At 40.9% G+C, this 21,875-nt stretch overlaps 1 long non-coding RNA gene across 2 annotated transcripts in view; it reads right to left on the bottom strand.

The window, feature by feature from the left end:
* LOC142020833 (uncharacterized) overlaps positions 1–18,570 on the bottom strand; it is a 167,027-nt gene extending 148,457 nt beyond the window's left edge. For both annotated transcript variants that reach the window (XR_012647513.1, XR_012647514.1), the window contains exon 1: positions 18,500–18,570. This is a non-coding gene — a long non-coding RNA (uncharacterized LOC142020833). The remainder of the gene's footprint in view (positions 1–18,499) is intronic.
* Positions 18,571–21,875: the final 3,305 nt, after the last annotated feature.

The raw sequence follows: 21,875 nt of genomic DNA, 5'->3' as shown, positions 1-21,875 counted from the left end.
AGAGACTTTAGAATCAAGACTACAAGACAGATTTCAAATGTATTGCTTGAAAAATCTTTCCAATTAATTAATCTTTCATGGCCAGAAAACAATATTTGGAGTAATAATAATTATCTGTAACAAGTTTAAAAATAAATAATCAAGATTCTATTCTCTCTTCTAAAATGGACCTGATCTGTACTCACTCCTCCAAGCTCTTTGCCTAATGAAAAAACCCTAGCTGCTGTCATTTAAAAAGAGGACAAAAGAAACAGGAGACTGGAAGACAAAGGCAGACAAAAGGCATTAGTGGGATTGTCTACAAAAGCAGTTGTTAAAATGAAAAGCTTTTCCGTAATTGAAGAGTCCTGGCTGCTGTCTCTGTGCAGCAAAACAAAAGAGAGGGCCAAGTTAGAGACAAAGAAAGGAGATCTTCATTAGGAGAATTATCTGCCCAATGTTTCCTCAAACAAAAGCTTTCTACGGGACTGACAATTCCATTAAAAGGGCAGTGCGCTGATGGAAAAAAATGTTCAGTTTTTGAGATTAAGTCCCTTCTCACCCTATATTTTTTATTATTCTAAATTACTGTATGTACAGTTCTTTCCAAAGTCATATACTGACAGGATTTATGGTGATAGCAATTGGTTTCAATGGGACAGGACTGCTAGCTCCTTTTGCAAAAGTTTACAGCCCCTTGACTTGATTCCAATTTACATCAAGGCTCCTTTCTTTTGAGCAATTTGCATAGATAGTTATATTCACAACCACATTAAGACCCTTTTACAATGCCAGAGTGATTTAAAGAGATTTTAGTGTAACAAAAATTGGGCCCCTTAGGCTTATTGGGTAGAAAAGTTGGTTTCAAGCATCCTTCAGCCCTTGCCTTCTTCTTTTTCAGTTTTGAGAGAAATGTACAGGCATTTTCGCCAAATGTAACTGGTTCCTATAACCTTCCACTTCTGCTCCTATAATCAGGACCACTCGGCCTCTGTTAACCTCACAGGAGTCTTGCTGGGTGTTTCTTCATCCTTAAAAGGCAGAGACATAAATTAGCTTCGAAATCAACTTTTTAAAAGTAGGATTTAATAAGCTTGGCCACTCCTCAGGAGCTCCTTGGTGCCATTCTGTCTTGCTGTGACACTCAGCAGCAATTGAAAAGTGGCTGGGCTTACTTAAAATGCTGAATTGAAAGCTGATTTAGCAGTCTTCTCCCGCCTGGTCTAGCAGCCCACATTCACAAATGGACAGAGATTTCAATGACAAGATGAAAAAAAAAAAAAGAGTTACCAAGAAAAAAAAATGTCAGCTAAACTTTATATTATAAAGTGAGTTTTACTGGTCACTTCTCCCTCTCAGAAAGGAAGAAGTGATCAGTAAAGCAGGAACTCTCTCTCTAAACACTGCTATAGGAATAATGGAATAGAAGTACTGGTTATACTTGCCTTTTTATCCTTGAGTCTAATGGGAAAAATTACAGGAGAGCTGTGGTCTTTTCCAAGTTTCTTGCAAGATCTTGTGAACAGCTTTCTCCAGCTCATCATGAACTGCTAAACATTACTATATAACTGCAAATAGACTTAGGTCTTGCATTTCTTAGGAAGGCATAGTAAGGTAGCTAGCGACACAGCTACATCTATAACATGGCACTAAGGCCAGGTCTACACTAGATATTAAAGTTGATTGTAGATACATAATGTTAGCGACAGCAATTGCAGAGCTAAAATTGACTTCTGGACTTACCAGGCCGTCCCCACAGAGGAACATCAATGGGGTAAACTCTCACGTCAACCTCCCTTACTCCTCACAATACTGAGGAATTCATGGGTGGACTGTTGACCCCAGATAGTTTCATTTTACTGCAGAAAATTGATCCTGATCAGGTCAATCTTCCACATAGTGAAGACATACCCATAGGTCCTATGAGCAAGAATTTTAAGGCGTCCTTGAAGTAAGTCTAAATATGGCAAATAGAAAAAAATCTGTTTTTCTACCAAAGATGTGAAGTTTGGACAGCTAATTTGTAAATCTCAGCCCATCCTTATGCTCATGTGAGCAGCGCCATCCTGTCTACAGGATGGTTGAGGGCAATTGCCCTAGGGCCTGCACTTTGGGAGACCCCATGACAAAGCTGAGGTCAGCCTGGAGAGTAGCACGATGCCTGGTGTTAGCAGCAGGGGTTGGGCCCTCCTCTGCATTTACTGTTAGTGGCATGAAGCAGAGTGACCTGATCACAACCTGTTCTGCTGGCTCCCAGCATTGCGCAGGGGTGGAACTTGAAGGAAGGGGTGGAGTGGGGGCGTGGCAAGGACAGCAAGAGGCACGGTGGAGGCTGGGGTTAAGGGATGGGGGAAGAGAATTGTCCCAGGACCCACACCCTCATATGGAAGGCCCTGCATGTGAACTCTAACAGATGTCTTTGTCCAGTGCAACCCAGAAGGCTAGGACATTCTCCACAAGTCTTGCCTGACTTTTAACTGGGAAAGCTAAAAGAAGTGAGTGAATTGAGATGTACCAGTTGGAACAAAGGACTCTGATGGGAAGAGATTTGGAGCTTGTCCAGAAAGTAGTTATTATACTGTGCACTAATTATTGCCGAACTAAACTGATGTCACATGCAAAAGTTTGATGAAAGTACAAGAGAAGATTGAAAAGGGCCATTATTGATCACGACAGGAAGGAGCACAACTGATGCCAGTTTTCCACTATGAATTCTCATGGTGATGTTCAGAGAATCATAAGACTGGAAAGGGCATCTGGAGGTGGTGTACCTCCAGCAATCAGGGCGCGAATGAGTATTATCTAGACCACCCACAAAAGGTGTTTGTTGCCCACTTTTAAAAATCTCCAGTGCTAGAAATTTCACAACCTCCCTAAGCAGTTTATTGTAGTGATTAATATTCAGAGACTAACAAACAGCAGCTGAGCTTGGTTTTTGTGGACCTGGAGAAGATCTATGGTCACGTATAATGGTCAAAGTACTTAATTTGGCAGAGTTTATGACTGAGATGTGTCAGAACGACATATCAAGGATATATATATCATGGATTTAAAACTACCATCGTCAAATTAAATGGGGCTACAGTAGAAACTCTCCAGTTAGTGCCGGCCTGCACCAGGAGCAAGCCCCTGTTCATGTGTGGCTTTCAGAAGATATGTGAAAGAAGCAGCCTTGAAACACACTATTTACCAGCAACTTAGCTCAGATATGTGCTGAAGATAGAGGCCTGGTTTACACTAGGACTTTAGGTCGAACATAGCTGTCTTGGAAAAATCAATCTAAGAATCAGTTCACACTACAGTATACCCTCAGAATGCACCACTTTGAGAAGCACTTAACTTGTATTAACATGAGTTACGCACAATTCAAAGCTGCTCTGCAGCTGTCTGCCCCCCTGGTTTCCCCTCTGAGGGAAGCCAGGTAGGCAGACAGCCACTGCCACTGGGGCAAGCCAGGGAAAAGCGGTGTCTGGCTCCCAGAGTGGCAGGGAGTGGGGAGCCAGGTGGCACTCTGGGAGCCAGGACACTGACCAGCCCTGTTGGGGTGGTCAGTTTTTCAGGTCCTGCTAGTGGCAGGGAGATGGGAATCAAGTGGAAACCTTGTTCCCAGCTCCCCTGTGCTGGTGGGACCAGGGAAACTGACCAGTCACGTACTCAGGAAAATTCAACTGTTACAAAACTGCTCCACGGTTGCAGTTTTGGGAAGATCTATTTGTGATAGATCACAGAATCATCGAACTGGAAGGGATCTTGAAAGGCATTCTAGTCCAGGTCTCTGCACTCATGAAAGGATTAAATATTATCCAGGCCATGCCTGACAGGTGTTTGTCTAACCTGCTCTTAAAATCACCAGTGACAGGTACTACAACCTACCTGAGCAATCTATTTAAATGCTTAACTACCTATACTGTTAGGAATTTTTTCCTAGCATCCTACCTTAGCTGTCCTTGCTAAAGTTTGCTGCTTCTCCTACCCTCACAAGTTAAGGAGAATTAATCTTCTCTCTCTTCCTTCTAACAACCTTTTATGTACTTGACAACTTCTCTCTTCTTCAGACTAAACAAACCAAAATTTTCATTTTTCCCTAATAGGTCATGTTTTCTAGACTTTCTCCAGTTTGTCCACATCTTTCCTGAAATGTGGTTTCCATAACTGGATCTAGTACTCCAGCTGAGGACAAATCACTGTAGAGTGGGATAATTACCTCTTGTGTATTTCTTAACACTCTCCTTTTTTTCCCGGGGGGCGCATTCCATCCATCTGCAGCCCTGCTCCTCCTGTTCCCCATTTTCTGTGGAAGCCCAAATAACACAAATATGTAGAGATGAAATTAGAAAGACCAATGCCCATAATCAAGATTAAACTAGCTAGAGATATAAAGGGAAACCAGAAGCCAATCAGTAAATATACTGGAAGCAAGAGGAAGACCAGGGATAGGGCAGGCCCCTTACTCAATAAGAGGAGAAAGCCAATAACAAAAAAAAAATAAATATAGAAATGGCACCACTGCTAAATGAGTTTTGTTTGTTTTTACCAAATGTTTAGTAGAGATTGCATGTTTGATATAATGAAAGACAGTGAAAATGATCAGATAGGTAGCTGAGTTAGTCTGTATCTTCAAAAACAACAAGAAGTTCTGTGGCACCTTATAGACTAAACAGATATAGGGGATCAGATCTAAAGCTAAGATAGGGAAAGAATAATTAAAAATTACTTCAACAAGTCAGATGCCTACAGGTCACTGGGACCTGATGAAATACATTCTAGAATAAATGAAGAGCTGAGCTTATCTTTTCAGGTTCTGAAGATAATGGAACAAATAATTAAGCAATCAATTTGCAAACATGAAGAAAATAATAAAAGATGCAAAGTAATAGAATAGATTTGTCAAGAACAAATCATGTCAAACCAACCTAACAACAGTCTTTGACAGGGTAACAAGCTTTGTGGATGGAGAAAAGCAGTCGATGTGGTACATATTGACTTCACTCAGGGTTTTAATACTAACTGACATGACTTTCTCATAAACAAAATAAGGAAATACAACCTAGATGGAGCTTCTAAGGTGGGTACAATACTGCTAGGAAAACTACTCCCAGAGAGTACTTTACTTCACTATCAAGCTTGAAGGGCATGTCAAGTGAGAACTCACAGGAATCAGTACTGCATCTGGTTCCATTCAACATCCTCACATAGAATCATAGAACACTAGGGGTGCATCTATACTTACATTCCTATTTCAAAAGAGGTATGCAAATGAGGTAAATCAAAATGCAAATGAGGTATGAATGTGCATATTTAACACCTCCTTTGCAAATTCTAATTTCAAAAGAAGAAAGCCAATGGAGACGCTGCTCTTTCGAAAGTAAACCCCATCTTCAAAAGAATCCTTCTTCCCTTTATTTAATGGAAGAGACCTCAAGAGGTTGAGTCCAGTCTCCTGCACTCACAGCAGGACCAAGCACCGTCTAGATTGTCCTTGACAGGTGTTTGGCTAACCTGTTCCTAAGAATCTCCTGTGATGGAGATTCCACAACCCTTCCCTTTTCTGTCAAAGTAAGAAAAGGTGAAAAAACCTCTCGTGTCCCACTCACCCAACTGAACCAAACAAGAGAAAGTGCAAAATAAAAGCTCACCAGTAAATAAGATCAAAACTCAGAAAAATATTACAGTTTAAGAAGGCATGAAAGCTTTTCTTAGTTATTTAGATTATGACATAGAAATTACACTCACAGTTTGGAGAGAAGGTGTAGCAAGTGCTTTGTAGGTAGAATGAGAATTCAGAATAATGTGGACAAACTGGAGAAATGGCCTGAATGAATTCCATCCTATTTACATCAGATTACTTGAATTTCATTCAAGGATACCCATCAAATGGGAGCAAGAAAGAAACAAGGATATTGACAATGTTCAAGACCATCTTTACTTTCTCAAGAAAATGATCATTCAGAAGAGATTATGGACAATGATAAAAGGGATAGAAGAGAAAAACCAGGAAATAATAAGGTATCACAGAGTAGATGTCAGAGCTTGATATTAAAAGACAGACATTCTATAAAATCAATATCCATTACGAGATGGATTAGGCCTCTCAAATACACTTTCTCTCCTCTAAAATCTTCTGGTAACTTTGATAATTCTGTGTCCTTTAGAGAATTTTATTACGTAAAGCCAATGTAATATTTATTGGAGCACAAGATAGGCTGACTTATTTTTTCCTCTTTTCAATTTACCTCAAAAACTTCTGTAAATTTATGTACCATTCCACTGAAATATTTATGCAAGAAAGTTCCAGAGGGAAAGAAACAATCTTGTTTTCACAGGTTGTAGTTAGTGCTCTGAGACAACCCCACAGACTAAGCCAACAGTGAGAATCAGAATATATTTTTGAAAATACTTGTCTATAGCACATACTCCCCACCATTTCAGTCTATATTTGGAATTTGAAGCTACAGAATTAAAGGGGTTGATCCTCAGCTGTTGTAAATTAGTGTAGCTCCATTGAAGTCAGAGCTACAAGCCTTCTGGGAACAGCTTTAAATTACTGTTCTGGTTCTTTATCATATTTTGATTTGAAAGAATAAAATCCCAAACATGAGAAACGGATCAGGTCATCTGCCATGTTGATCCAAAGTTAAGCTACTTCATTAAACAAGCTATTCATGGTGTTTAATTAAAAATGTTTCAGCTTTGAATGCAATAAGGAAAATGAATCTCACCGTTGAGAGTGAACATTAGTCAACTTTCCTGCACAAACACTGGAAGAAAACAGCAGACATTTGGGGAAACGAATTATGAAACAAAATGACACCAGCTTTTCACTCTAGGTTATGTGCTGGAAGTTTGCCCATCTCAGTGTCAAAGTTGTAGGTCAATCCAATTTAGGTGAAATCAATTTATAGTGATCTCTGTACAATTACTAGTCTCAAATTACCTTCCACCCTCTCTGAAATCTGTCACTCTTTCATGAGGAGTCCAAGGATCCACTGACTATGGAGAATTAAATGACCTCTTACCCCCTAAAGTTGGCTTCCTTATTTCAGAGTTGACTTACTTTAATAATGCTATGTGGAATATTTTATTCTGTCTCTGCTTTTATTGCATTTGGTATATCATATTAAACTGAATACCTCATCTTCTTTTTCATATTCTGCACAGTTTTTACCTGGGCTTTTATCTTGCATCTTGTTCCCCCACCACAGTTGGTCTCATGTTCCCACTCTGCACTTCATCACTAACATAAGTTACATTGTCTTACTTGGCTTAAGCCCTTGTGCTCTGAGCGGAGCATGGATCATCTACGAGTCTCCTCCACTTCACCCTGTCTCGGGACAAATCTTCCAGCTGACTCCAGGAGTAACCTAGTTGTCATCCCTTCAATCTCAGTAGATTTTCTCCACATTGTCCAAGGTCTTCCTCTTTTGCATTTTCCTTGCAGATTCCATTTGAGAGCTTGATGGACTGTGCTGGATAATGGTTTTCTGAGAGCGTGGCCTAGCCATTCCCACTTTCTTCTTTTGATTTGAACATCAAATTGTTCTTGTCCTGCTCTGTTCCAAGGTCCTCATATGCAACAAATTCTTGTCATTTGATCCAAAGGATGTACCTCAAGGCATCTGTTTATGAATATCTGTAGCTTGTGATTTGAAGACTTTTTAGTACACCAGGTTTTGCATACTACCTCACAGATTTTCTTCTCCCACTCTTATTTTCTTTCTTTCTTCCATGATTCTCTCAAGGTATGGATCCTATCCCTTAACCCAGTTTCAGCATCCGCCCTTTCCTCATTCAAATGCTTCATAAGGAAATGTCTATGAGGCTCACAAATGGTAATCCACAATAGTCAAATGCCCCCCTTCCCCTAGACAGCCCCTCCTTTCTCTCCCTCCTTCTGCAAAGGAAGGAAAGAACTACTGGGGGGCAGGGAGAAACAGATGTTCACTGAGTCTCCTAGCAATTGCCATTGAAATATACTATAAGGTCTCAATACACAGAATGCCTTTTTGTATGTCTTGAAAACTGAAGAGAATGTTATGCTTAACACAGAACAGGCCGGCTCCTCAGCTAGGGTATTTTGACCTAATTTTATTGAAGCCCATAGATTAATTCTGATATATACAAGTAGAAATCCCCCTTCCTCCCCAAATAATGACAAAATCCTCCAAAATAAAGAAAATTAGGAAAAATTCTTAAGTAAGTCCTGATACAGTATGCACAGGCTGCCCTGAATGCCAATTTCTTCACTGTAATATTGTAGGTAGCTGAATGTTCAAGTAACTTCCCTTGGAGAATTCCATCTCTCTCATATAGACAGAAAAACAAGAACAATAAACAGTTGAAAAGGTCACCAAGATACACAAACATCACAGGTGGCATAGGTGAAAGCACTGCAAAAAGCAAAGCAAAAGAAGAATGTTGTTGGAATGTCAGTTTTTAATTGGCAGAATTGAAGGCATGCTACCTTATTACTATTAAAAGGATTACTCTAAATACATCTTAGAACTTACTTGCAATTGGTCCTTACTCTAACAGAGAGATTAAATAAACCTTTACTGACATTCCACACTCAATCCCCATTTAATGGGTGTTACAGGTAACCAAGAGCCGGAGGTCACATAACTGCATAAGTCTTTTGTCCTACACGGTAAAAGGTCCTAGTCTTTCTTCTCCCAGCCATTTCACCTACAGATTTACTTCACAGAAACATAGATTGGGATGCAATGTTTTCAATTACTCTTCCAGAGCTGGAACAAAAACCATTTCCTGACTTACATGGGTCTAAAAATCCCCAGCTCCTTGCAGAGAACGTTAAAGAAACAGAGGAAAACACCCACAACTGCATTCCTAATTTCCACAGTAACTCTGGCCTTTATCACCTGACCCAATTTTTTAGGATTAGATTCCACCACACTCAGAATAGCAAGACTTATAGACATCATGTTATTTAAAGATCTTGACCGAAGTGAAGGAGAAGTGGAAACCTTACTGAAGGTAGCTGTTTAAATAGCTCAGCTTGGCAAAGTTAGCTGAGTATATCCAGTCTTAGCATCAGATTCTTGAGTTTGTCAAGAGGTCTTTAGTCTTGAAAAGCAGCAAAATGGTCTGTTTCCTGGAAAATGACAAGTGCAATCACCATTAAAAATATTCAACATAGCCATTGAGCTACAACAGACCTTCTCTGTAATTGAAACAGAAAAGAATTGTGGTATTTCAGACAACACTGTGCTGGAAACCTAACTGACTATAGATATGTAAATGATCAAGGCTAGTCAAATGAAGATGAGACTTTGTCACTTAAACATAAGCTTGAGTGCCTCTGGTGCTATGTGGGATAGGGCACAAAGACATTCTCTCTAACATTATCAGCAAGTCTGTGTTACACTGAGTCTCATATTACCTTGATATCAAGATTCCTCCAGGCTAATGTCAGCCATGCTATTATCTCTCCCAAAGTGGGTAGAAAAGGGCTCAGCGCCAAGATTTCAGATTACTTTGCAACAGCCAGCAGAATGTGGTCTTCTAGCAAGGATTCTTCTGAACTCATTGGACCTACTTTACATGCTATCCTACACAAATTTCCCAGCAGAGTGGTGCCTGAGTTACAAATTTCTTCCACTTGGAATAGAACAAAAATTTGAACACCTTAACAGAATGTATGGAATTCATTGTTCATCCCATAGCCACAAAAAAAACCCAAAACCAAACCAAAACCATGCCTTGGACAAAAATAACCCAATAGCATCTTATATTCATATGCCAGCCAGAGGGGCTGGACAGTTGTAAAGTAAGACACAGACTCATCTTCATATGTGGATGACGGATGAGCTGGGCCAAGGATGTGCTATACATTTGGAGAAACTGACAGCAGAGTCATGACAAATTCACAGTAGTTTCTTTAGGAAGGCTGTTGATCGAAACATGCCAAATTCCCACTTGCTGGAATAGTTTTGTTCATACTAAGTACCAACCTCAAGGCAAAAAATGAAGCCCATATATATCACAAACATCTGTCAGATCATACTGTAAACTAAAAGACCTAATAAAGTTTCTTAAGGAAGCAAGCAGAGATAACCAGAAGAGTCAGGCGATCAAAAGAAAGAAAAGATAAAACCAAACATGTCTTCTTGTATGAAGTCTGGTATATTCTTAAGTCAGTGCGTACTTGAAGGGTAAATATTACCCTTTTATTGACTCAGAGCAAATTCCAGCTTTCATAGCTGCATGGTCATTATATTGGATATTCTATTTTCTTAATAGACATTCACACAAGTGTGGAGTATTAAGATCAAAATCCATCTTGTAGATATGAAATCATAATTTCAACATCTCAAAGTTTCAGATGAGGAACCCAACACAGTTTAACATTTTTTAGCCTAAAACACTTGCTTTAGGAAAGCGTGTGCAGGAGAGGATTACAAAAATATCAAATAAAAGGAAACCAATTGGAAAGAATTCTTTCTAACCACTAAATCTAGTGTGGCTCAGTAGTGCTGTGGGCCCTCAGATAAAACACAGTGGTTTAAACGAAGGGTCATGGTCATTGCATTAAAAGGTATAGGCTTACAAAACATAAAAAGGAAAAAAAAACTTTTATGTTTAAAAAAAATGTTTCTTCAAAGCCTTCCTGAAGATCTAAGGGACACGGAAGAGAAAAGGTGCTCTCTCACTGTCACTTATTTTTTCCCCCTTTCATGTCCTTTTTCCTTTTTTATTAAGGAGGAGGAGTTACAGGAAGGATCAGACTTTGTGTTCCTTACTGTAACTATACCTCGATTAGCCTTCATACAAGCCTTCTCCTGGAGCACCGCTGTTCATTTAGAGCCCTAACTAGGGGTTTACTAAAGATTCTAATTGTGACAAAGCACTCCAAGCTGAGGAGATCACTGTGGTTCCCTGACTAAACCAGAGATGAAGAGCAAAGAACAATTTTAAAATAGTAAGAAAAGTCACCTTTTGTGCAAGTCAGAAGAGCTGCTGAAGTCAGGGCACCATTCAAAGTTAGATCTCGGCATTATGAGCCTACTGAGAACATAGCCTCGTGTGTTGGGTGGAGTTTCAATGTCAAGGTAAGAGGAAGAAAGGGATGATGAGCACAGGTAAAACTGAAAACATTATTTTAAAACTCCCTTTTTTCCCTTTGAGTTTCAAAAGGGATAAGAAACCAGAGCCACAAAATGAAACCTGACCCCAAGACGTAAGTGACAAGGGCATTCCACCACACACAGATTCTAACATAAAACAGCCAGATTCTGGGAAACCACTGTACAGTGTTTGACAAACTGGTCAATTGTATACCATATGTACTATATCTTCTGCACACTCATGCCCCATGTAATCCTGCTTTAGCTTCAATTATGTTGTTAGGTAATGTAATTACTAAAAGAATCTCTTTCCAAGTCTTAGCAGTGAAGCAATAAATTCAGATCATTGAGTTCAGCAGAGAAGTTCTTTAAGCATTCCTACCACCTGCTTTCATACCAAGAAAAGAATGACTATTATCCTTGGAAAATCATGGGAGACAGGAGAGATTCCAGAAGACTGGAAAAGGATAAATATAGTGTCCATCAATAGAAAGGGGAATAAGAACAACACAGGAAACTACAGACCGGTCAGTTTAACTTCTGTGCCAGGAAAGATAATGGAACAAGTAATTAAGGAAATCATCTGCAAACACTTGGAAGGTGGTAAGCTGAGAGAGAGCAGCCAGCATGGATTTGCAAAAAACAAATCATGTCAGATGAACCTGATAGCTTTCTTTGATAGGATAATGAGCCTTGTGGATAAGGGAGAAGTGGTGGATGTGGTATACCTAGATTTTAGTAAGGCATCTGATACCATCTCACATGATATTCTTATCAATAAACTAGGCAAATGCAACTTAGATGGGGCTACTATAAGGTGGGTGCAAAACTAGCTGGATAACCATACTCAGCGAGTAGTTATACCTTTCCAGTAGGATTGAGAACCATTAACAACAAGTGGGGTTCCGCAGGGGTCTGTATTGGTACCAGTTCTGTTCAATATCTTCATCAACGATTTAGATATTGCCATAGACAGTACGCTTTTTAAGTCTGTAGATGATACCAAGCTAGGAGGCATTGCAACTGCTTTGGAGCATAGGGTCAAAATTCAAAATGATCTGGACAAATTGGAGAAGTGGTCTGAAGTAAACAAGATGAAATTTAATAAAGACAAATGCAAAGTGATCCACTTGGGAAGGAACAATCCATTTCACACATACAGAATGGGAAGTGACTGTCTTAGAAGGAATATGGCAGAAAGGGATCTAGGGTTTATAGTGGACCACAAGTTAAATATGAGTCAAGTGTGATGCTGTTTCAAAAAAAGTAAACATGATTCTGGGATACATTAACAGGTATGATATGAACAAGACATGAGAAGTCATTCTTCTGCTCTACTCTGCACTGGTTAGGCCTTAGTTGGAGTACTGTGTCCAGTTCTGGGCACCGCATTTCAAGAAAGATGTGGAGAAATTGGGAAGGGTCCACAAAAGAGCAACAAGAATGATCAAAAGACTAGAGAACATGACCTGTGAAGAAAGGCTGAAAGAATTGGGCTTGTTTAGTTTGGGAAAAAGAAGATTAAGGGTGGACATGATAGCGGTTTTCAGGTATCTACAAGGGTGTCATAAGGAGGAGAGAGAAAACTTGTTCTATCCCAAGAAGCAATGGGCTTAAACTGCAGCAAGGGAGGTTTACGTTGGATATTAGGAAAAAGTTCCTAACTGTCAGGGTGGTCAACCACAGGAATAAATTGCCTAGGGAGGTTGTGGAATCTCCATCTCTGGAGATATTTAAGAGCAGGTTAGATAAATGTCTATCAGGGATGGTCTAGACAGTACTTGGTCCTGCCATGAGGGCAGGGGGCTGGACTCAATGACTTCTCAAGGTCCCTTCCAGGCCTAGCATTCTATGATTCTCTGAATCCACTGACCTCCCACTCTGGGGATCGTGGAGAAATTCAACCTAAGGCACATCGGTGACAGCTATGCTATTTTCATAACTAGAGTCACATAGGCTAGGTTGGCTCTCTCTCCTAGTGTAGGCCTGGCCTCTACCCGGGAAAAAAGAGCATTCTTTCTATGAAAAGATTGTGAGTGTCCATGGTGAGTTCTTTGCTCCATGCTGCCTGCTGACAGGGACACAGATACAACAGGTCTCTAAATGGAGAACCCTGGCATCCTACTGAGATCCCAGGATATGGGTGGAGGACAAGCCTGGTGCAGGAGATATGGTGTTATGGAAAGGACTGGATGGGCAAATCCTTCTTTCATACTAAAATGGTAAAAAGGACAAGTTTTTGTGAGGAAGAACTCTCCTCACAAAAAGTTTCCTCTTCTTCTGCCAATTCCCCAGTTTTCCCACTGAATAGTCAGGTCCTATGTCAAATGACTCACATCATATTCTACTTCTATAGAACTTGATATCATGACATATTTCTGGTGGAAAAAAGCACATGCTTTTTCTCTACTAGATGACACCAAAAAGACTTCTGAGGTGATTACTCACAGATGCCTGGACTGCAGTTACTGGGAAAAACACGGGACACATGCTCCGTTCTACTGGCTCTGATTCTCTCCCCCTCACCTACCTTCTTCTTCAATCAGTTAAAAAGACTATCTTTGAAACAAGGAAGAAGGAGATGTGTTAATGACCTCCAGTACAATGCTAACTGAGGGAATGGTCTGAGACCACCCTGTTAGTTTATATCTTCTAGCTCAGTAGCTCTCCAGTTTCATTGCACTGCAATCTCCTTCTGACAACAAAAATTACTACATGATCTCTGGAGGAGGGCCTGAAGCCCACACTAACCCAAGTCCCATCCTCTGGATGGGGTCCAGCATGTAACCTTAGCTCCCCTGCCCAGGGCTAAAGCCTTGGGGCCCCAGAAAGTCTAACAGCAGCCTGGGTAACCACAGTAAAATGGGGTCCCAAACCAAATTTTGAGAACCCCTGTTCTAGGTCAACTACCTATTCAGACTGCATTAGAAACACTAGAGGAACTGCATTCAGGATTAGAGATCAAATGAAAACTGACAGCTAAAATAATAATATGCGAGAAAGTCTAAGTAAAGCTATTGATTTTGTTTACTTGTTTGTTTATAAAGAATGATTGCCAAGACTAGGACAAGCACACAAGTCACATAGAGCAAACCAAAGAGGACCACAAATCAAACACTGGTATAAAAGGAGGGATATAAAAAAAAATGAAAATTAAATTGGGGGAAATACAATATGAGAAAGAAAAAAAAGAAAACTAAATCACAGATCTAGAGCTAAAATGGGTAACGTAATTTCTTTTCCCTCTGACAGTAACAGAGACAACCTTTCAAATTTACACAGGGTTCTTCTTCAGGTCTTCATCCCATCACCTCTCTGATGTTCTGGGAGTGCTACAGCTACAACACTGCATATAAAGCTAAAGCTAGTCAAAAAAGTTTTGATGGAACCATATTCCATGGGAATATGGAATTCCATCCAAACAGAAGTGGATCATGAAATCATTTTTGTAGAAGGGAAAAAACCCCAACATCATCAAAATGACCCATTTCAGCATTTTCCAAAAAAAAAAAAAAAAATTGATTTCTCTTATGAAGCATCTTTGATATTTTGTTTATTTTACTAGTTCAAAATAAAAAGAATAAAAACCAAACCTATCCAATCTGATTCTGTCAAAACAAAACATTTTGAATGACCTGACACAAATTGTCTTGGGGAATTTTCTTCACATGGCATTCCAGTTTTTTTTAATTGATTGTGCTCCAATTCAGGATGAAGACAAACTTTGATAACTTCCATGATATGTAATGTCCACCCCCACGCAGCTCTATTACATTTTAAAAAACAAAACAAGCCACAAAAAACCTCTCAAAGAGAGAGGCAGCTGAATTTCACATTTCTCTGCACCTTGTGCAGTCACTGAGCGAAGTGGGAGTAAAACACTACTACATCAGAATGGTAGTATTTCACATTGACCTTGCACTAATCAAAGTGCTCTGCATCTTTTCATTAATGAACAAAAGAGACTCAAGTCCAGGATGCTCTCCACAGCCAGTTACCCTTAAACTCAGATTATTTTAAATTTAGCATATAACTTCTGCGAGACACACAATTCTAGTCTGTGTTGCAAATTGTGGGCTTGAGCTGATGCTTTGGTTCCTGTCAACCTACTCCTTAACCCGTGAGTAATTCCTTGAATAAAGCAGTGAAAGAAAAATATAGGTAGAGTCTTTAGCTTGATAATCTTCCTTGATTTTCTATAAAATTTAATACTTCAGTTCATGTACATTTGAAAACAGACACATCAAAACATAATCCCAGGAGTAAGGAGCTGCCATTCCCTCCACCCCACCCCGCACAAACCAAAGGCTAAATAAATGTTGGCAAACAGAAATGTGATGAGTTATAAGTGTGATGAGTTATAGTATTTTCATTCCTGCAGTAGCCAGAAGGGGAAAAATTCTTCTAGAAAGCTTAAGCAGCAAACATAAAATAGGCCTGGAAATTCTTATTTGTTGATGCTCCAGGGCAGGTACTTTTAACACCTATTTTTGAAAAGTACCTGCCCAGTGAGGCTCCTAAGTCATTAAGCACAGGGCTATTTTCAGATATAGACTCTCCAACTCAGTTGGTGCAGTGAAGTTTACTAGTGTTTCTCCCATCAGGATAAATCTCAGACCTAAAGAGGGTCCAAGAAAGTATTTTTTGAAATATCATTGAAATTTCCTGTGATTTTATACAGCAGGAGTGTACTGAACAGGAACTGGGCATTAACCTCAAAGTGATTCCCCATTTTAAAGCCATCTAAACTGCTGATTCCACATCAGGAGACTTGCATGAGCTGTCTAAATTCCATCCACTCGAAAGCTGGTTATATAGGTTTAATCCACTTATGTAAAGATCTTTTTTCTTTAATATATCTGACATTCAGTGTATGAATTTCCCATTTGTGGTATATATGCAATCAGGAATGATATTAGTCCCTAATGGTCAGAACATGCTGTTCTCCTAATTGTTAGTTTTTAGGGAAACAGTCACAGGATTACTTTACCCCCTGCTTACTGTTATTCTCACTCCCATCAAGAGGGAAGCCTTCATTTAGTGCTTACCTTTTTTTTTTTTTGAGACACTCAATTCTTAGAACCTCAAAGGCTTTGCTGCCTCACTTAAAATGTACAGGTTTACAGTAAAATGCCAGGCATATTGAGATGAATCAAACGCACCTGAGCATGAATGAAATGAAGTGAGAAAGTCCCTTCTGGCATAGTTTCTGGAATTAGTAATTTGTGGAACTGTGGTGATGCAAGGGAACAGCATGAGAAAGCCATTTCCTTCCCCTTTGTCCAGTCTAAATGCAAATCTGAACTTTCTTGGCAGTTCATTTGCATATTAATGCAGGTACCATTCCACCCCAGAGATCACTTTAGATTTTTAAATTAAATTGGGTGGGTGGGTGGATGGGTGGGTGGGGGTTGAGGAAAAGGGTCTTTTTTAAAAAAAATACACTGCTCTGCTCATTGCTAGACCCTGTGCACAAAGACAGACAGTGTGGTATTATTTTAGTAGCTTGACCACAGTTGCCATTTGCCATCTACCTCAGAGAGACAGCAGGGCAGGGAGGGAACAGATGACCAGAAGCAGGGGAGCAATTCATCTTGCTCTGATGAATTAAAAAACATGATGAAGTTAAGAAAGGGTAAGAGAGCACTCTGGGCTAATTAGCATTTCCTCCTGGTAGTTTGGGAAATGTCAGGCACCAGTTGGTGGCAAAATAAAGATGTAATGCCAGTGATAATGAATTAAATCATGTCTATTTGCATTGGAATGCTAAGATAATGATCCAAAATTACTATTGTAAATATTCCTCTTGACAATCCAAAATTGGACTTAAAGCTAATGGCACTTTGGATGAAGTTTAAGCCATGAAATCACTTTTAATGCATTGCACGCTTCTTGGCTATGACAACGGGTTTCAGAAAGTTCATTTACCTCTGTTTTGTTCAAGCTCTTTGGTAACTGATACATATCTCATGTAAGTTTTAATGAACAACTACAGGGACTATTTAGCGTATTTACTAAGTATAACTGAACCACCTGATTATTACTTCTAATTTGAATAGACAAATGGAATTGAGCACAACAATTGCTGGTGTAAGAAAAAGAGGAGTCTGACTATGTGCAACAGAGGACAAATATTTTCAGAAATTTTGAGTACCTTTTCTTGCATTAACTGTGGTTTATGGCTCTGCTATAAGAATTTAGAGTCAGTTAGGGATAATTTGTATAGGAATCCTGTGTATACAGGCTAAAAGTCCAGCAACATAGAATCAAATATTTTTGCAGCACCTATTGTATGAATAGCTCTCCATTACCAGTCTATTATAATAATGAATTTAAATAAGAAGTTATCGTCCCCAGAATGTGGTGGCAAATTCCATTCCTAAAATAAATTCTTTATTTAAAGTTAGATAATGAAAAATAATTTCACATTGCCTAGAACTAAGACATAAATATGAAAGGCACTTTTACTTTAGCATGCTTAAAAATAATAGGGAAGATTTTATTTAAAAAAATGCTCATGGGTGGCCAGCTTGAGCTATTTTTAAGAGGCCTTTTATTTATTTTTTGCAACCCTCCATCCAAATAATGAGGCCATCCACAAATGGGTGACAGTATGAAACTCTGTGGGATGACTGAGAGCCAGAAGAGGAACCATCCATTTATACCTTAACTTAGTGGACTTAAGTGTCAGTTTCTGCTTCTGCAGCAGACGCTACACCCAAGGCAAGCTCTATCTCTACCAGTAGCCCTTACATTTTCAATCCCACCTCTGTTCCTCATTGGTTGAAAGGAGGAGGCTGAAGTGAAAATAAGCAGGTGCACAGCTCCAGCAAATGTTGGGTGAGCTGTGGCAAAAACCAGCAGGGGGCATTTAAAAAACTGGCAGGGATGTGAGTTGCAGCAGAACAGTAACTAAGAAAGTTTCAGTTACTTTCACCCCTGAGAGTAGCCCTGTAAGACCCTGGCAACAGGCTCTTCAGAAACCAGTTAACTGATTGTTTTTGCCTACAATCTCCAAGCCAAGGCAGATTAAATTTTTTTCCCCTTTACCTACAGTTGCTGTCCTGCCTCCCTCCCCCAGACCTTTAACTCTCTTGAACATTGCTTGAATCACATATGTTTTCTCTCTGGGTGTACACCCACAGTTAGCAGCTACAGAAAATTAAATGCCAAAACACAAACAAGACTTAAGACAAAACCATGGCTTGCAAAGTTTAAAAAAAAAAAAACCACAAGAAGGCCAAATGCACAAAATGCATAGTAATATTTGGCTTTCCAGAGCCATGGTCATGTTTTCATGCTGGGTTTGCAGAGTACCCAGTATAATAGGGAACTGGTCCATGTGTAAAGGACGCAAGCCAAAATAAAGAACTAATTATGTCTTCTTTACAACAGTCATCTGGAAGAAGTCCTAACAAAGTTAACAGGCCTGTCCTTACCTTAATGCACTCAACCAGCACTCATAATAAAGTTGCAGTGAGCAGTCTCTGAGACACAGTTTGCATTGCTTCTAGTCAGATACTCAGCCTCCCCTTCCTATTCCATAACCTGATTACTTACCACGAGGGTGGTGCCCCGGGAAATTCATTGCTTTCAGGCTTGCTTCAGCTGTAAACGCCAGACTGTTTTTTAAAGGGGTATGACGCTCCACAGCCATAAGACTCCCGAATGCTACAATAATAATGACTGTGTCACATTATCCACTGCATTTTATATGTGTGGTGCTATATAACTAATACAGGAGCCATTGTGAGGCAGCAGGTACAAAATGTTAATGAGTCATTGCATTTTCTCTATCTCTGAGCTTTAATATGCTTTCTTTCTGTATTTCTGGTCTGGCTATGGTCTGAAGAAGTTGGTCTGTCCCACGAAAGCTCACCTAATAAACTATATTTTGCTAGTCTTTAAAGTGCTACTTGACTGCTTTTTCTTTCTGTATTGTTTTCCTGCATCTGAAATGAGCAATCTAGCTGGAAACTTGCACATTAGGTTATCCTGTGTCCTATTTTGTGCATCTCCACATTTTGTTTCTCTCTGAAGAGAGAATATCAGAGGTTTCCCAACATGTGCCTTTCTCCTGCAGTTGCAAAGGTAAGACACAAAGCTGCACAGCATCTGCCAGCTCTGGTTGAGGGAGGTAAGTGGAAGCTGGAGGGCGGAAGGTGCTAATTAGCAGAGTGATGTTCATCTGCCGCAACAGCCACCCAGGGCTTGGTGGGAAGGGGGATATTACACTCTACACCCATGGGACTCCTGAATGCTACAGCAGAGGCAGGGCCAAGGGCAGAAGGGGTGGGGTATGGGGCAGTCATCCCTCCTCCCTATGCTCCCTCAGAGCCATGCACAGGCTGGCACATTGCTTCCACAGCCTTTCAAAGGGTTCTGGAGCTCCAAACCCCTTTGAAAAGCCAGACCCTGGGACAACTGTGCCTTTTGCATCACTCGGCTTGTTGACACTTGTATGCCTCAGGCATTCATAGGCTTCAAGGCCCAGATGTGAGCTGCAACACATGACAGAGGCACCCCTCACCTGGGTAAGGAACATCAAGCTTATCACAGGAATGGTATTTAAGGCAGATGGAATTATTTTCTTTGGTGTTAAATGTGTCTTGGTATAACACTGGGGTCAACATTCTCCATAGTGGCAAATACGTAACTTTGGGACCAAAGTGAGTGGCACTTGAAAAGAGGTGCTCTGAGGGGGATATGGTAACTGGCTTGTGTCCAGAGCTGGAAGTAATGTGATGCACCCAGTGCACCCCTCCAGCAGCAGCTGGCTGGGGTGCTCTGCAGAGAGCTGGCAGGCATGAAGCACAGCCTGTGACGAGCTCTGCCAGCTGGGTTCCTGTTGCAGGCTGGCACTGGTGACCTGGCACTTGCAGCAGGTGAGGCAGGCAGGTTAAAGGGGCCTGCTGAGGGGATGTGTGTCTACTCCTAGCCTGGTTACTGATGTACCCATGCCTATCCTGCTGCTCCCCTCAGCAGACAGTGGACAAAACATATGCAGGCCGTGATGTACGCTGTTGCCAGCGACCCCTGGGAAGAAGCCAGCAGAAGGGAATTAAAAGCCTGGGGGTGTATTGCATTGCTGATGGTTTCCCTGCCAGCCCGCAGCTCCCTTGTGGCAGTGGTAGAGAACAGGAGCAGCAGGGCAGGGACCTGTCCAGCAGCTGTATAAGATAACCTGGCCCCAGTGCCCTCACAGACTATCCTCACCAACCCAACCCCCAGCCCTGACTCCTGTACCTCTCCCATGTCCTCCCAGCCCCTTGCCCTGATTCCTACGCCCTCAGCCCCATGGTCTGAGTCCTGAAGCTCCCACATACACCCCAGCCCTCTGCCTTAACTCCTGAACCCTCCGCACCTCCAAGCCCTCTTCCCTGACTCTTAAACCGCCCATTCAAATTTCATACTCGTAATGTTGTACCACAACCTCCTACCCCACCCCGTTCCTCTTCTCCACCCCAGCCCATCCCCCAAAGGTGGGCAGGCTGTGCTAGGACAGGACCTGTAAGAAACTAAAGTTACTTTCGCCCCCTGGTTCTGTCTGAGGGCTCCTAGTTTCTCCTTCCCCTTTCAGATGCCCCAGGGGTGGTATTGGAGGTGGGGTGGCAGAGGGGCTGTCTATCCACCTTCAGAGCTGAACAGGAGAAGATGATGCTGGGGTCCAACATAATCTGTGAGATCTGGGCCCAGGGGACAGACTGATATTGCTCAGCTCTGATTTTATGCCCAGGAAAATAAAACACAACAATACATTTATTTTTACTAGTCAGTGAGTAAGTATCTATTGCTGTGTGCTTATCCATAACAACAGGGATGGAAAATGCTATCACTGTGCAACTAAAAGAAGCTGTGTTTGCTGATGGATACCTCTCTTTTGACTTTTCTATTTTCATGAGGCACCACTTGCCTTTTGCATTTGCAGAGCTTTTGTCATGTAATTGCCTGTTGTTTTGTTTTGTTTTTTTCCTAGATAGGAAGGAAAGGAGTTACCCTTTGTTAACAATACTACCACTTAAAAAGTAGCAGTTAAGTTTTGAAATGTTTATTCCCTTCAGGTTAATGGAGTGGTTGTGGGCTAGGGTTCCAAGATTGTCCTGGAGTCTTCAGCTTATAAAAATTGTCAGGTGATGAAACCTCCAGGAATTGGTCCAGCCAAACCTGGCACTCTTGCTGTGGTCCATTTTGGTTCATGTGTGTTCTCTGGCTAGTGACAGTTTTCTCCTTGACAAATTTGACAGGGAAGCAGCACATAGTTCACACTCTGCTGGGTCTGGACTAGGCTTCACCTTATCAGCTAATATGCTTCATGCTTTGTCTGCATGATGTCTTTAAAATGTTTTGGCTACAGTCTTTCAACTAATATGCCTTTTATCCTAGGCCCTAGTATAGGCAGGACTTCTGGGGCTAGCCAGCACCAGGATAGCAGTAAAGGCAGCATTCCTCAGAGAGGATCATGATAAAAGAGAAACCATCAGCATGGTTTGTCCAAATCTTTAGATATGCTAAATAAGACCCAAAATCTTAGCCAAGTGGGCAGCCCATATAGTTGGGCAAAACAACAAAGAAGTCGCGTTGTACAGCAAACAGAGCAATCCTGCAGCCAGAGCCCTACTCCTAAATTATATTACAGCTTTATCTAACAAAGCCTCCTGCAGGATTCCAGCTTTTTTTGCCGCCAGAAGGCATGATGATCCATCTAGCACCAAAGGATTCCTGCAGTGACACTTGAGCAGGCTCTGAGGAGCTGAGCACATGTGTATGACCTCCGTACATTCTGATGGTTACAGAATAGAACTGCACCAGTTGGGC

The sequence above is a fragment of the Carettochelys insculpta genome, chromosome 14 (genome assembly GCF_033958435.1).
Source record: "Carettochelys insculpta isolate YL-2023 chromosome 14, ASM3395843v1, whole genome shotgun sequence".
In the NCBI taxonomy this organism is placed as follows: Eukaryota; Metazoa; Chordata; order Testudines; family Carettochelyidae; genus Carettochelys; species Carettochelys insculpta.
The sequence above is the reverse complement of the archived record's forward strand: the minus strand, read 5'-3'. Positions and strand labels throughout refer to the sequence as shown.